The following is a 15,318-nucleotide window of genomic DNA, read 5'->3' on the forward strand; positions in this document are numbered from 1 at the left end:
ATATTTAAGATTACATATTTATGCAGAGTAGCTTTATTCACAGAGATACAAATATAGGTAAAACGTGACCGGACAAAGATAACGTTAACAAAATATTAAGAAAATGGTAAAAAAAATGAAGGTTATAAAGATTTGCTTCATACTATCATACAGTAAAAAGTTCTAGATAGTTACTGCAGAAAGCTACTCATATAATCACTTTTACTATTAGCGTCGTTTCTGAGACAAGTTAGAAACACGTGAATTATTTTTTCCACGTTTCCTAGATATTTCTAGTTTATTTTTTTATCTTTCTACCAATAAATTGTTATTTTTTATCGAATTTCCAATTTCCTTTTGTTAAATGTGATACTATGTTTGAACGTTGTGCTAGTCTCGTGTTTCCCTTTTCCTTCTTAAGTTCATCATCTTTATTCTTAACAAGCATTTACTTATTTCAGTGTAAACATAACACATTTACTATTTAATACTGGCAATCGTTAACACATAAATTTAAAAATGAATTTTATTTTTTCTGGCAACATATTACTTCGCTCCTTCGCCTCTTTCGGTTTATTCGATCTCTCTCACATCTCCAGGACTTCTTGGTCCTTTCTTCGTTGAACTCCTGTATTTTATATTCCTTTATTAAACCCACACTGAACAGGTTTGATTTGTTTTTTTAGAATTTTGCTCAAAGCTACACGAGAACTGGCTGCGCAAGCCGTCCCTAATTCAGCAGAGTAAGACTAGAAGAAGTGTAGCTAGTCATCACGACTCACCGCCAACTCCTGGCCACTATTTTACCAACGAGTAGTAGGATAATGACGCCTCAGGGCTGAGAGAATGTTTGGTGTGATGAAGATTCGAATTTACGACCCTCAGATTACGAGTAAAGCGCCCTAGCTACCTGTCCATGCCGGAACATTTCTTTTTTATTTTGCACTTGTTTCCTGCATATCGGCTGAATAAGAAAACTAGCTATTCATTCTAATAATTTTTTTTAATGATTGAGAATGGTACAAACCCATAATTTCTTAGAGATTGACAAAAGGCCAGCCGCATTCATACCTTTCTCAACTCCAAATAATGTTCCTTAAACGTAACTTCATACAACATCTGCCCTTTCTGAATATATTCAACAATGTTAATTATACTGTGGTTGTGTTTTTGCCTAATCTACATGTCATCAAAGACTACGTAATTTCGATATATAATCACATAGTTTCATTCGATAAACCTTATATTCAACTAAACATTTGTTTACTTGTCTATTGTAAAACACATATTCTTAATATTCTAAATCTCAAAGCTCGTCTAAAGATCAATCAATCACTGGAGAGGGATGGATGATCAATATAAAAAAGCACTGGTTAAGTGTTTAAATATGCATACTTCAAATGAAAGAGCACTTTGAAAACTCAAAATGTACATTACAAATATATCGTTATAAAAATTAAAAGACATTCCTACTTTTATTGTTTGATTTTGTAAGAACTATTTCCTTTCATATGTCATGTTTATGAATAATTTTATTCATATTTACTTAGAATCTTCTTTTGCTTAAAATGTTTTATTAAATAAAGTGTTTATTTCACCATTATTTTATTCACAGTTATATTGAAAAGTTGCACAAATGAATTAAGAGTGTGCAAAAGTAGTTTATCAAGTATCAGAGAAGTAAATTGAACACCGATTTGAGGAGCTTTGTTTTATTCGTCACATGTCGTCAAAATGAAAGGTGAAGAAACAAGTTTAGGTTCAAATGGTAACTTGCTTTGTGAATCCTTCTTTATATTCATTTTACAGAGAATGCAAACAATCCATCAGTTTCTAGATCTCTTGAAACATTTGTAAATTTATAGATTTTGTTTTAAGAAGAAATTTTTAAGTAAATACAGCTCCTCAGTTTACGCTTCAACTTCAGAAATTTTTAAGTTCAACATGAGTTTTGATTCATGTTAATCTTTATTTGAGTTTTTATGCACACATATACATGCATAAAAATTAGAATTTCAGAATTTCTTCAAAAAATTCATTTATACATTTTCAAAAGAGCGAGTTTATGTTTAGCATTTGTGTGAAGTGATAAATAACTTTGATCTCTTCCAACTTTTGTTGAGATGTTTTATTAACCATATATTTTATACATACAAACTAATATATTTTTAATAGCAATGTTTATGAGTCGTTTGCTTTTTATTTGTTGGAGAGACTATTTTGAATACGTCAATGTGACTGTTACATTATCATGATATATTGAACTTGAGCATTGTAATATTGCTTATGTGAGGCAAATGTAAGGGACCATATAATAGAATCACAAACTTTACTTTAATTTCTGCCTATCATGCGTAATTTATGTCCCTAGTACAGCTCTTCAGACAACAAGGTCAAACACAAGACCCTTGAGAATAAAATTTAAAAAAAAAAGTTAGAATATAAGCTACATTTTGGAAAGAGTAGAGTTTCCACTAATAAGAGGGGTGCTTACAAAAGTAGTAATGCATTGTTTATGACATATAATTTGTTCTTGCAAACGGGGGACAGTGAAGTAAAACTTGGTAACAAAGAACCCACTTTTTATAAAATTAAAGTTTTGAGACGGCTTCACTGGGTGATAAAAATTTTTATTATAAATATACGAAGTCTCGACAAGATTTTATTTTTAAAAAATTAATACCATCCTCATTGGTAAAATGGCTATCCCTGTATTATTTATTTATTTAGACTGTATATCATCAGTTTTGATGTTCTGTAAAGATAATGAATTATATCTACGTATTATTCACACTACCCGTGCCTAAACACACACACACCATAAGTACGAATGTGAATAATCAAAGTAAATATGCAAGTAAATTTCACTTTGCGGATTTGAAATATTGAACAACTTTAGAGAGACGAATATGCCGTAAAAAAGTCAAAACTGTTCAAATTAAGTACCTGCTTTAATATTGTGGATTATGGTGAGACCTTCCTCAACTAGCATACGGGATCTTCTCGTCTCACACCAATGACGTATATTTCCACATCCTTACACCAGTACTAATATTTTTTACGCCGTTGTTCTTGGTAGTGCGCATAAAGAAAACCTTCCGAATTCAGGAACTATTTAAATAAAGACTTAAGGGATTCAAATACAATTTCTAAATACAGCGTTTATTTTATGTCGCAACTATTATGAGTTAGATGAGACTATTACAAGTTATCTTGGAAGGGAAGGCTTTTTTTTTCTAACCTTATTTGGTAAAACAGTTCCAAGTAAACATAATCAAATTAAGTAACTTTTTTTGGAATGTGGAAAAAGTTATATTACGTATTTTATATTAAAATTGGAACGTTAACTTTAGGTTTAATGAGCGAAAAAAGTTTATAAAGTAACCCCTCAGTGGAAAGCGATATCAGTGGTGGGCTGAGCATAGATAGCTCATTATGTAGGTTTTTGCTTAATTGCAAATAAAACAATCTATAATGTATAAATATATAAAACTTCACCAATTTTCCTTAGTTAATTTAGAATTTAACGACGTAATCACACCATCATATTTGGTGCACGAAATAGTAAAAATATTATGTAATATGTTCATCATTCTCAAAATTCGTATCCCACCAGCAATCCCAAAAATAGACGACTTCGTCTTTTTAAATATCAAATTAAATAACAAAAATGTTCACTTTTAATGTACTTATATTAATATATGTATATTAAATTAAACTTTTATAAAAGAACGAGTACTGTTCCTTAAATATTATTTTCTTGAATATAGTTTTTTAACATCGCTTCACTGTTTAACCTGTTGAAAATAATATGGAATGATAAGCTTTTTTGTTTTAACGCTAAACTACACAATAACCTAGCTGTGCTCTGTCAACCACAGGTAATAGACTCTCATATTTTAAAGAAATATGTTTGATATTCTTTTAAAGTGGCGATGAAATATTTCTATTGAACTTCTACAATGTTATTGCTAGTAGACTGAATCACAATTTCTGTTGATATTTTATTTTAACTTATTATTTATTCAACCTTGTACAGTATGTTTTCTGCTTCACTGTTGCAGTTATATAAGTACAACGTGTTTCATTTACTGAAACGTTAATTACTACAAAGTTAACACAATACTTATTTCCAGATATTTTTTCTTAAGTGTCCTTCTTTTTATATTTACCGATTTAAACGTCGTTAGTAATACAATACATGTTTAATTCTGTATTACCTGAGATTAAGCATGAGTATTTGTTAATCACAATAAGGACTTTCGAGAATGTTCGTTAGCTTCTTTAAGCAGTGTTATCAATTAGTTAATCGAAAACAGCCCTAAAATACTTCTAGAAATTTGAGAACATTTCATTATGTAATCTTAAGACACTTCAGCAAATAAATCTAACATATTTTACATCTTAACGCGCTTCAAAAATAGGTTGAACTCAACATTATTGATCAAGGGAAACAAAGGAAATTTAATATTATCAAGTAACATTTGACTCTTATCCAAAAGCATGATTTCAAAGTGTTAAGAAACGTCACATCAATTTTAGTTCGAATGGACAAAGAAAATACAATTTTACTCTCACTCATTCCATTGAAAGGTTTTATCGTCTCTGAGTAAAATAGTCAACATGACAAATCTTGTTATGACATAATTAAGTCTGTATTTCCCAAATAAGTTCAAATTATACATACATACATATATTTGAACTATTTATTTGGCATAAAAATAATAAATGTCATTAAAATTAGTAGTGCTTTTACTTTAAATTCCAAAAGAGTCCATAAGAAATTAAATATGAATTGTAAGAGTTGTGGAATGAAAACTTCAACGTATGTTATCAAGTGCGATGTTGATTGAAGTCTGAAGAGCTTAAATGTTGCTTCAACCTGTTTGATGATTATTTAGTCCTCGAATTTTACTCTATGAGATTTTTTAAAAGGAAATAGTTGTGGATTTTACAGTTACTTGCGTTTAAATCAAAAGATATTTTCTCTCTAGTTGTAGCAGAAAAATGGTATTGGGTTTTTATTCAAGTGCACAACATAATCTATTAGGAAATGGTTTCTCTGTAATTTAATGCTTAGTTTAACTCCAAGTACGAAGCAATTGGTGTGGAAGTTTCCGCTTACATAATAATAAACTTTAAACACTTTACCAATTTATCATAATAAGCTTTGTCTGAATTTGTACGTACGTTTGCTTCATATAACTTTCTTTTTTAAACGTTATTGTAGTTACTAGATGTCATATGATATCGACTGATTATTAAACTAGTCTTACTAATAAAATTATGTTTATTTCACATGAATTATGCTTAATTTGTTTAATTTAAGAAATGCTTCGAACACTGATTCTCAAAATGCCACGTTAGAACATTTTATCACTGCTCTTTATTTTTTAGCATAATCAGCCAACAGTGTTCAGTTGTTGTCTCTTACAAAACAATTGAAAAAAAATTATATCCTCATTACATGAACGTCTTTTTAGAATATTATTTTGGTTCAATATAATTAATATAACTACGAGAAGTATTGTGAAAATCATTTTCTTCGTTTGATGAAAAGTTTGAAATGGTATATACATCCATAGAAAATTGTTAATCATACGTTAGAGAAACTACAATATATATATATTAAATATATTTCAGTGTCATCCATTCATTTGAACGTTTTGTTTTTCACCGGTGAGTAGAATAGTCGGTTTTTATGAGGGTGTTTGTGTTTTTCTTATAGCAAAGTCACATTGCGCTGTCTGCTGTGTCCACAGAGATCAATTTTAACGTTATAAATCCGAAGACTTACCGCTGTCTACCTCCAAACCTGACACTCACAACTCTAGGTTATGATTGGCTAGTCCACAAGGCCTACTCATATTGAACAGCCGGTTTTCGTGACATCGACATCCGAGCCTATATATTTCATTACACTCATTAAACACAACCCTTCATTCTCCTGAAGAAGAATAGTCAACTATTCGAAAGCGCTCGAGTTTAGGGTCTCGTTTTGAAAATATATGTGTATGAACTATTTATTTGGCACCAAAATACTTTTCTTTAGGATAAAATGTGTAGTACTTTTATTTTAAACTTACAGGGTATATGAGGAACTAAATCTGAGTGTCAGGTTTCGACATCCGTGGTAAGCAGATACAGTGTTTTTCATACAAAGTTGGAAAATGAATTTTTGTTATTAGTTCACCCAAAAATTTGAAAAAAAATCTATAAAATGTTAAAGTTTGAATTTACAGTTTTAAATATTTTGCACATTAAAATTTTCTGTGGCTGCTAGAATATATATAAATAAATTCGTTTTCTGGATTTTTGTATTATTAATCAGTTTTATTTATATCTTCGAGTTAAGCGTTAACTACTGTTTAATTGCTTTAACAAGTACAGATCTTTACGTGAGAGGCTTGTAAGATAACACTATGTAACACAAATTTTGTTCCTGGATAATATGTGTTATTTTTTAACTGCTTATGTTGTAAAAGTACAGAAAATGGCCATTATTCCCCTCAAACTTTGCTTTTGTGACCTGGATAATGAAATTTAGAAATTAACCTATTTTCTATGTAAAAACGGGCAAATTTGCACATTATCATTTAGATAAGATCTGAACAAAACAACATATGAATCAAGATTTACATGTATTTACATGACTTGCGACTTGTTAGATTTTCATCTAACAAATTCCACTCATTTAGCCTAAATATCAAAAGCTCGGCATTCGGCTTTGTTAGACCAAGATCTATGATCAAGTCATTGAGGTCTTTTTGGTTGGGGTAGTATGGGTTTCTATCACCAGCTGCACCTATGAAAATTGTAATCTCAATCTTCAACGTCTGCCTCCTCTTTTGATTTGCTGCTCTCTCTTGCCAGCCCGACGTTTGGAAGAGTCTACCATGCAGAAGTAGCAATTGCTTGAGTGGTCAGTAGGTTCGCGTCAAATTCTTGGAATAGCGAACTTCATGACTCTTTTTCCCCTCTGTACTATCCTGTAAAAGAGCAAAATAAAATTGTTATTATGAAGAATAAATTTATTTCATCTACAACTAATGTGTAAGAGGCTCATGAAAAATATTTTATGTGTGATATTTTTTCTCTACTATTGGAAATTAAAAAATAAATTAAAAGATATTTAAATTTTAAAAGGTATAAAATTTGTACAATATAAAATGTTACTATTCCTATTCAAGCAAGCAAGAACTGTCGTCTTACCTTCTAGAGATTTCTGCAGTGCTTGCAAGTAAAATGAAGTACTCAGGGTTTGTCTTGATCCCCAACAGTCATGCCGAAATATGTCTTGTAGGCTTCACACATTTTAGCAGATGCTGTTACAGAGTACTTTTTCGCTTTTATCTTGATAAATTAACCACATACATAGCAGAATGCATCTAGAGAATGCTTGCAGTTTCTTGACGTCATCTCTGATAAAATCACATAGGTCTATGTGTTTTCTTAGGCAGCTAGAAATAAACTGAAGTGGGGAGTGGAGAGCCCCTGTATATATATATTACTATGGAAAGTTCTAGAAAATTCTAAAAGGTTCTTGAAAATTATCGTAACTAAAAAATTTTTTGTGTGTTCGAGAAAATTCTCTATGAACTACTCAGCACCAAATCAACGTGGAATGTTCTGGAAAATGGGTAAATTTGAAAATTTCATTACCCAGATCACAGAAACAAAGTTTGAAGAGAAAAATAGGTCTTTTATATTTACTTTAAGCATAAGCAATTGGGAAATAACACTTTCTGCCCAGGAACAAGAAAATGTAAAAAGAAAAATTTACATAGTGTAATCTAAGAATTAATGTACCGGTTGAGTACATAATTTTCTATGAAGGACAATATTGAGTGTTAAGAAAAAGAACCTCGTTTGTACTGCTTTGTGCACCTTTGCTATTTAAAACACTAATTATCATTACTTCCAAACATATGGAGAAATCTTATGACGTCAAAGTTTTGAATTCACAGTTTTAATTATTCAGCATAAGATACGCTAAAATAATAAAAAAAAACAACTTTTGGTGGTTGTTTGAGTATATGTAAGACTCCTTAAACTAATGATGTTATATGTGGGCTTATGCATTAGGGTTAGCTTTAAAATAAAAATACACCGTTCCAAACAAAATACATACATCAGTATATAAATAATTATTTATATATATATATGTATACATATAACTAATATTCATCTTTAAGCCTTTTAATATCCATTTTTATACATATCTGCACCAATTAAACATATGGATATTGTTTTATCAGCTGTCGCTAAATTAATTATGTTTATCACAAATTTTAATATTTGGTAATCTCACCCATAGACTGCAATAGGCGCTACTCTTTGTACCAGTGCTTATGAGTTAAGACTATGTCACATATGTTCTTGACAATTCTATCATTAACTACAGGGTGGCCCGTAAGTCCCTACCCATCCATATATATCTTATGTATCCAGTGTATCTGTGTGCTGTCCCTCATTCTCGCTGCATAATATGTACCCGCGTACTTGTCACAATACGCTCTTCAAGTGTAAATGGGCTTACATTGGCCATATTTCTCTGAAAAAAACGAAAAATTTATAATACATGCGTAATTGAATATAACATACTAACATATGGACGGGTAGGGACTTACAGGCCACCCTGTACATCTCCATTTCAGATATCAGGGTCTATCCTTATGATCTTTAGCTTCTATCAATTGCGTTGGTTTACTATACAAACTTTTTTACTTCATAACAGGTGTTTTTTTCAAGAACCTATTGTTATGAGAAAATGTATGTTAATTTGCACGTTTCTGTTCGTCCTGTTTAAAAAAATTGTTATCGAGAGGAAGCAAAAACATGCTCCACCGTTGCTGTTATAAACACATACGAAAGTTTCATGGTGCCATAGAAGTAGCGTTACCCCACGTATAGCTTCTTTTAATTAATTTAATTTCATCCGTATATTATGGTATTTAAGTGATTTAGATATTGTTATTGGAATAATTAATTTTCTGCTGATTACTACAACTGACAATGTGTATAAAGTTCAGCCACAACTCACCATATATTATTATTTAAAAGAACAAATTACCGAACAATGAAATAACGGATTTACTTTCTATTAAAGCAATGTTTTTTATCCAGATTTATTCTCTTCTGCAAAATACGTACAAGTGATTCAGGAATAAACATATTGATTGTGTGCATGATAACATTTAAAAAAAAAAATATGATATTAATTTGCTAAAACATTTGCTTATATATGAACACATTTATCTTGAACTTAGCTTTCTAATTTATCTGCTGCATCTTTGTTGATTGTTTGCAAATGCAATTTATACAATTATTTTGAACTGTTAAATTGAGATAGCTTAACCATGGCAGTATAATTAAGTCAACGTATCACACGTTTTTAATGTTAGTAACTTCAAGTTTTAGAAAGACATTTACTGGCATTCTTTTATATTATGTTTTTTATTATTTTATGACAACAACTCTAATAAAAGAAAACCTTCTTTACTATCCGATAGCGGCACAGCGCTATGTTTGCGAGCTTACAACGCTAAAAAACTTGTTTCGATATCCGTGGTGGACACATACAGATAACCCATTGTGTAGCTATGTGCTGAACTTCAAAGAAACAAACAATTCCGTCTTATAATAACAGTAGCTTATAATAACAAATGCTGAAACACAAGATAATTATAAACTCCTGATAAAACCACAAGGTGAAATATCAGCCAATAATGAAAGTTTATTTTGCTAGAATTGTTGTTCTAAAATAGTAAAAGAAAGATACTCTACAACACATCCCATTTCGAATTACAGATAATAAAAATATATTTTTAGAATAATTTTGCGTCTCTCGTTCTAAGGTAAAGCAATATTAACATAAATAAAAACAAAAATATTTCACTTTTATCATATTTATTTCACTTAGAATTTTTTACCGCATTTACTTTGAAGTTCAACGTAGCCAGTACAGTAGGTTATCCTAGCCAATCTAATGCCAGATACCATTAATATGACCACTTTGCAATTCTTAAACAAGAAAATTGTACGTAAAATTTGCCCTATATGCATGTTTTTGCCATGTTAATATTTCTAAGGGAGGCAAAACAACACTAACCTTGCTGTACTTCTCTGTCACTGAGAGCTGTCATAAAATACAGTGTATTAACGCTTCCTTCTACTTGCATTTAAATGAAAGTGAAGGAAACTGTTTTATATAATTTTATTTAGATTATTTATTTAATTCTTTCTCCAGCCTTAAAATAGAAATCCTGCACACTTATATTTAAGTAACAGTGAATTACAATTTGATAACGAGGAAACCATTACTTAGAATATAAAGTTCGGAGATGGCTCGAACAGGCAGTGAAAGAAACTTTATTAATGTACAACTGTACTGGATTTACTATTATATACTTATTTTAATATCGATGTTTGTTTGAGTTCAATATATAATTAGAAATGCGTGTAACTAATACTGTTAAATCGGTATTGAGAATTTCCCGCCTATTCACTAAAGTTGAAGAAGATTCTCGAGTGTAAAAATCAACAATGTACTATGTGTGTAGGTAAATACTAGTGATTGCCGTTATTGGTGTACAAACTGAAATTTCTAGAAACTCGCCTTATGTTTATAAAATTAACTGACGCAAAGAACCAAGAGACAGTATATATTACTAGTTTGCTACAGTTGATACTTTATACACCTCAGAAGGTATACTTGTGATTAAAGCTTATTAACCGGAAACTACAGATAATTGTCCAGGAACGTTTATAGATTTCGAACATCACAAATCGTTTAACGTCAGCGGATTAATATTGGATGTGGGTATTCTTACGAAGAGATTAAATAACTTCAGCTATGAAAAACTCACGTGTGATCAACGAAGAGCTAGCTAGTTAACTTCTTCTTAAGTGATATGTATCGAGATAAACTCGAAATTAATTATCTCGTTGTGAACCTTCAATACAATATCAAGGATGTTCCGGATCAAATAGAAGATTAAGTATTGTTTGTAAATTTGTGAAACTTTTGTATATAAATCATTGTTTGTGAGAACCATTGTTATAAATTGTATTGCTGTTCGTATATATTAAAATATATTTGTATTCAGAAAGAAAAATATGTGTAGCAATCTTGGTGGCAAATATCGCTGGGTTTACAACGCCAAAATTAGGGGTTCGATTCTCCTCGGTGGGCTCAGCAGATAGCTCAGTGTGACTTTGGTATAAGAAAACACACACACAAATATCGTAAATTAGATATATTTAATTTAATTAACGTCAGAATTTAAATTACAATTTAACCCAGTTTCAAGATATTTAAAATCATAATACGTAACAACAAATTTTCGATAAAGTTTCTTTATAACCAGGTACAACAATATATAGAGAGGATATAGACATATAGAAAATATAGCATGTTGTGAATTTGTAATAAACTTTCTTTCGCTAACCATTCAAGTCTTCTCCAGACTTTAAGTAACGGTGAACTTCAATGAAACATCGCTTTTTATTACATAATAACTTTTTATTCTAGTTAATAGTAGAAAAATAGATATTGAATGCAAATATAAACGTATGTAAATAATTTCGTTACCAATCAAGTTTCTTCCGTAAAACGTCAAATTTAAGTACCTTTTTTACCAGGACAATAGTATTAGTTTTATTCAATATTAAATTAGCGACGTAGTGGTTAATAAGTGAAGTTTCTTGAACTATTAAACTCATTCTAGTCACATGTGTTGTAAAATAAATGAGAAAAATATGTTTCGTTTATTTCTGAAACAAAATTTAATGTAAGTCGGCAATTCGCACAAACAGAATTTTCAGACAAATAACCGTTTCTTAAATGTAATTAGAGATAACAAACAACAAGGCTGGCTTACTTACTATTCGATTGCTTCAGCGTCTGGATATTAAATTTAATATTAAATATTATTTCCCATATTTTTATTTTACTTTCTCAGTAGTTTCAGGTATTTCTGTTCAAGCCTTATGGTAAGGATGTCGGTCTTCTGACTTAGGGTCTAGAATTTAAGAACTGTAATACCAGTGAACACGCTGTGCACTTTCAGCTGTGAGCACGTTGTAATAGTGAAAAAGAAAGAATATTCCGTGGCAGGTATTTAGTTTTTAAAGGAAGACGAACTTCTCGACTGGGATGTTCAGGGATATTTATATCCTCCTTCGCCCCGCTCGCGATAGAATTTCAATGCTATAAGAGATTGTATATAAATTCTCTTGATGTTGTAGTACATCGGATGTTTATGAAGTTCACATATTGAAAGTAGTTTCAGAGAAAAGCAACGAAAAGGCTTGTTGAATGAAGGCAGGAGAGTGGGAGAAAAAACAATTAGTCTTGGCCTTCACTTTGCCTCACCCAGACGTTTTCCCCTACTTTTTCTCTGAAACTAAGAACGAAAAATAGACACTAAAACACAGTACTCACTATGTGGAATGAATACGTATTGTGGCTACGAAAGAAAAAAGAAAGAAAGAAATTGTAAAAGTGAATCAACACGCTTTCCCATTTAAAGAGTTAGACACAGCCCGGGTAATGGTCGGTGCTAATGACTTGACAGCCTTATCAAAATTAAGATCCACCATACATGAACCTTGGGCTTTTATGACCTCGCAATTTAACCGAAAAGCTCATAAGATGAACTTAAGATTAACCATTCCAATTTTAATTGTGGTTGAACCCTTTACTCAGAACTCTGTATTTAATTTCGACTTTCTTGCAATCTTTACAGTTAAAATACCTAACTTACAAGAGCTAAAGTGTTCCATTGATTACAATACCAAAGATAATAAATACAAATTAAAGCAAGAACGAGTAGCAAACAACATATCAAATGAAAAGTGCTATAATTTTATCGCAAGGACATTGTTCATGACAATTCACTATTTAAATAGAAAATAAGATTTGCTGATATTAAATACTATTTTTGTTTAAAATTGTCCTGTATTACTGAATATCTGCTTCTTGGAACAGATCGTATGATCTCATTCCGAATGACTCTCAACAGAACAGAACTTTGATGAGTACGAGTGCATTGCAACTGTCGTCTTAAAGGTTTAAAGTGGATATTCATCACTTGAAATATTGTTGCCCTCCTGTGGTCACGACATCCTACGAATTTATATTTAGGTATTAACATCTCTTTCATAAGGTTACGTCAAAGATTAATTTTAGGTTTATGTTTTCGTTTGTACAACATCAAACTCATATATTCAAGCACAAGGCTGGTTAGCTTTAAATAATCTCTAAATACAGATAAATAAATGATACAAAGTTTACATGCTTACGAAAAATTCATAAATTTATCAGGAGAAGAATATTTTAGATTACTTAGGACCATTTTCTTCCGTATTAATGGTAAAATAATTTTCTCCTAATATTTTTCTTTAGGTTAAAATTTCCATAGGAAAAATGTAGGTTACAAATGTCATATTTTCGAAATATTTAACTTCAAAGGAAAAAATCATTTGTTATACTGTACTAGATCAAAGATAGCTAATAAAATGCTGTTTAATATGAATTAATAAAAAAATTAGATTGAAACTTACAAAAACAAACATATTTTCCTCTTATGACTGAACAGTTCTGATATAAGTCCACGTGCGATAATCGTGATTCAGTTTTAAACTTATTAATTAGGATGGCCAATTACGATAGTGTTCGAACTTTGTATTGACGTTTGACAAACCTTTTTCTTAGAGACAATTTCATAACATTTCTTTAAGAAACATAACCTTGTTTTTGATAGCAAAACTAGAATTATCAGGTAATGTGTGGATTAAAAGGTGGATACTACAGTTGTTTTAACTAGTCTTATCCTATCAACCTATATTAATAGCCAATGCAGATTACAGACCAAATCTGACAAATACTTACTTGTTAACATTTATGACTTCAACAAAAATATAAAGCACTTTTACATTTAATTTTGCCCTACGTTACCTCATAGGGAAGTTAAATATAAGTTTCGGTACACGGGGTAGACTGAGTACTGCTTAACATTGTATCTAACAATAAATAAGGCTCCCCGCTAGTACAGCGGTATGTCTCCGGATTTACAACGCTAAAATCAGTGGTTCGATTCCCCTCGGTGGGCTGAGCAGATAGCCCTTTGTGGCTTTGTTATATGAAAAACAAACAAACAATAAATAAACGTTGAGTTTCAGGGACGTTCATAAGGTGGGGTAAACAGGTCCCCTCCTACCAACTCCCTGTCATTTTGTTGAGGTTAATACTGTTTATTTCTGTGCATATGATGCATATACACACATTCGTGTATATAATTTGTGTGTTTACCTTGCCCCTCACTTAAGTGGCAGACCAATAAAACTTTGTGTGCTCAGTAATGTTTAATTATTGATCTCTCTTCTTTATAAATGCTAATCATTTATCCATGGCTCTTTCATCAGTTATAACGAGCATTAAAAAACAGCGGAAATGCCACTAATATAAATAAAAGGATGAACTGTGTCTTCGTGTGTTTTCTAATAGCAAAGCCACATCGGGCTATCTCCTGAGCGGGGAGCATGATGAATTGTTTAATGCTGTTTGAACGTAACTCTAAGCAGAGTTACATACAGTTTGTGTTAATGTGCTTTGTAGTAACTATGATAGGGGTGGCCAAACCGTGGCTTGCGAGCCACATGTAGCTCTTTGACATATAATGTGCAGCTCGCGGAAATATGTTGACTGAGCTCCTTTTTGCATCACAGCTTATATGAAAGGTAAACAAAAAATGTTCAAGCTTTATAATTTACCGGCCATAAACTGAGAGTCCACTGGATTAAAACGTAAGTTTACTGTTCATGGTGAGTAAATATACTTAAGAATTTAAATCCTGATTTTAATGCTAGATTTGAGTTAGGGATTAAAGAAATTTCGGATCAGCAAGTGAAATTAGCGTAATGTTAGTGTGATACTGGGCACTGTAGAGTTTGGTTGCGTTTTTATTTTAATTTTTAAAAGTGTCTCAGAAAATGTTGTGAAGGAAAATGGTGTCATCAAATTGTAAGAAGTAAAAAGTATGAAGATAAAAACAGAATTTTAAGCCAGAGTGGGAAGAAGATTTTGCATTCACCGTTAAAGGAAGTAAACCTTTGTGTCTTATCTGTAATGTGTTACTCAGTCATTACAAAGTCAGTAAGTTGACACGCCACTATGAAACAAATCACAAAAACTTTTTGTCTGATTATCCACCGATATTAGAATTACATAAAAACAAGTTAACTGTATTAAAATCATCACTAAATAGCCAGCAGACACTGTTGACAACGTTCAGTAAGGAAGTTGATACAACGACTGAAGCTAATTTTGTTATATTA

At 31.1% G+C, this 15,318-nt stretch overlaps 1 protein-coding gene across 6 annotated transcripts in view; it reads left to right on the forward strand.

The window, feature by feature from the left end:
* LOC143232856 (uncharacterized) overlaps positions 1-15,318 on the forward strand; it is a 120,107-nt gene that overhangs the window by 57,943 nt on the left and 46,846 nt on the right. For 2 of the 6 annotated variants that reach the window (XM_076468829.1, XM_076468836.1), the window contains one exon: positions 666-6,179. The exons of 3 other annotated variants lie outside the window; for them this stretch is intronic. The gene's annotated coding sequence lies outside the window, so the exon portion shown is untranslated. Of the gene's footprint in view, positions 1-665; positions 6,180-12,970; positions 13,560-15,318 lie in introns of those variants that run through there. One more of the 6 variants, XM_076468830.1, reaches the window with a different exon arrangement.

This window comes from Tachypleus tridentatus, chromosome 11 (assembly GCF_004210375.1).
Source record: "Tachypleus tridentatus isolate NWPU-2018 chromosome 11, ASM421037v1, whole genome shotgun sequence".
In the NCBI taxonomy this organism is placed as follows: domain Eukaryota; kingdom Metazoa; phylum Arthropoda; class Merostomata; order Xiphosura; family Limulidae; genus Tachypleus; species Tachypleus tridentatus.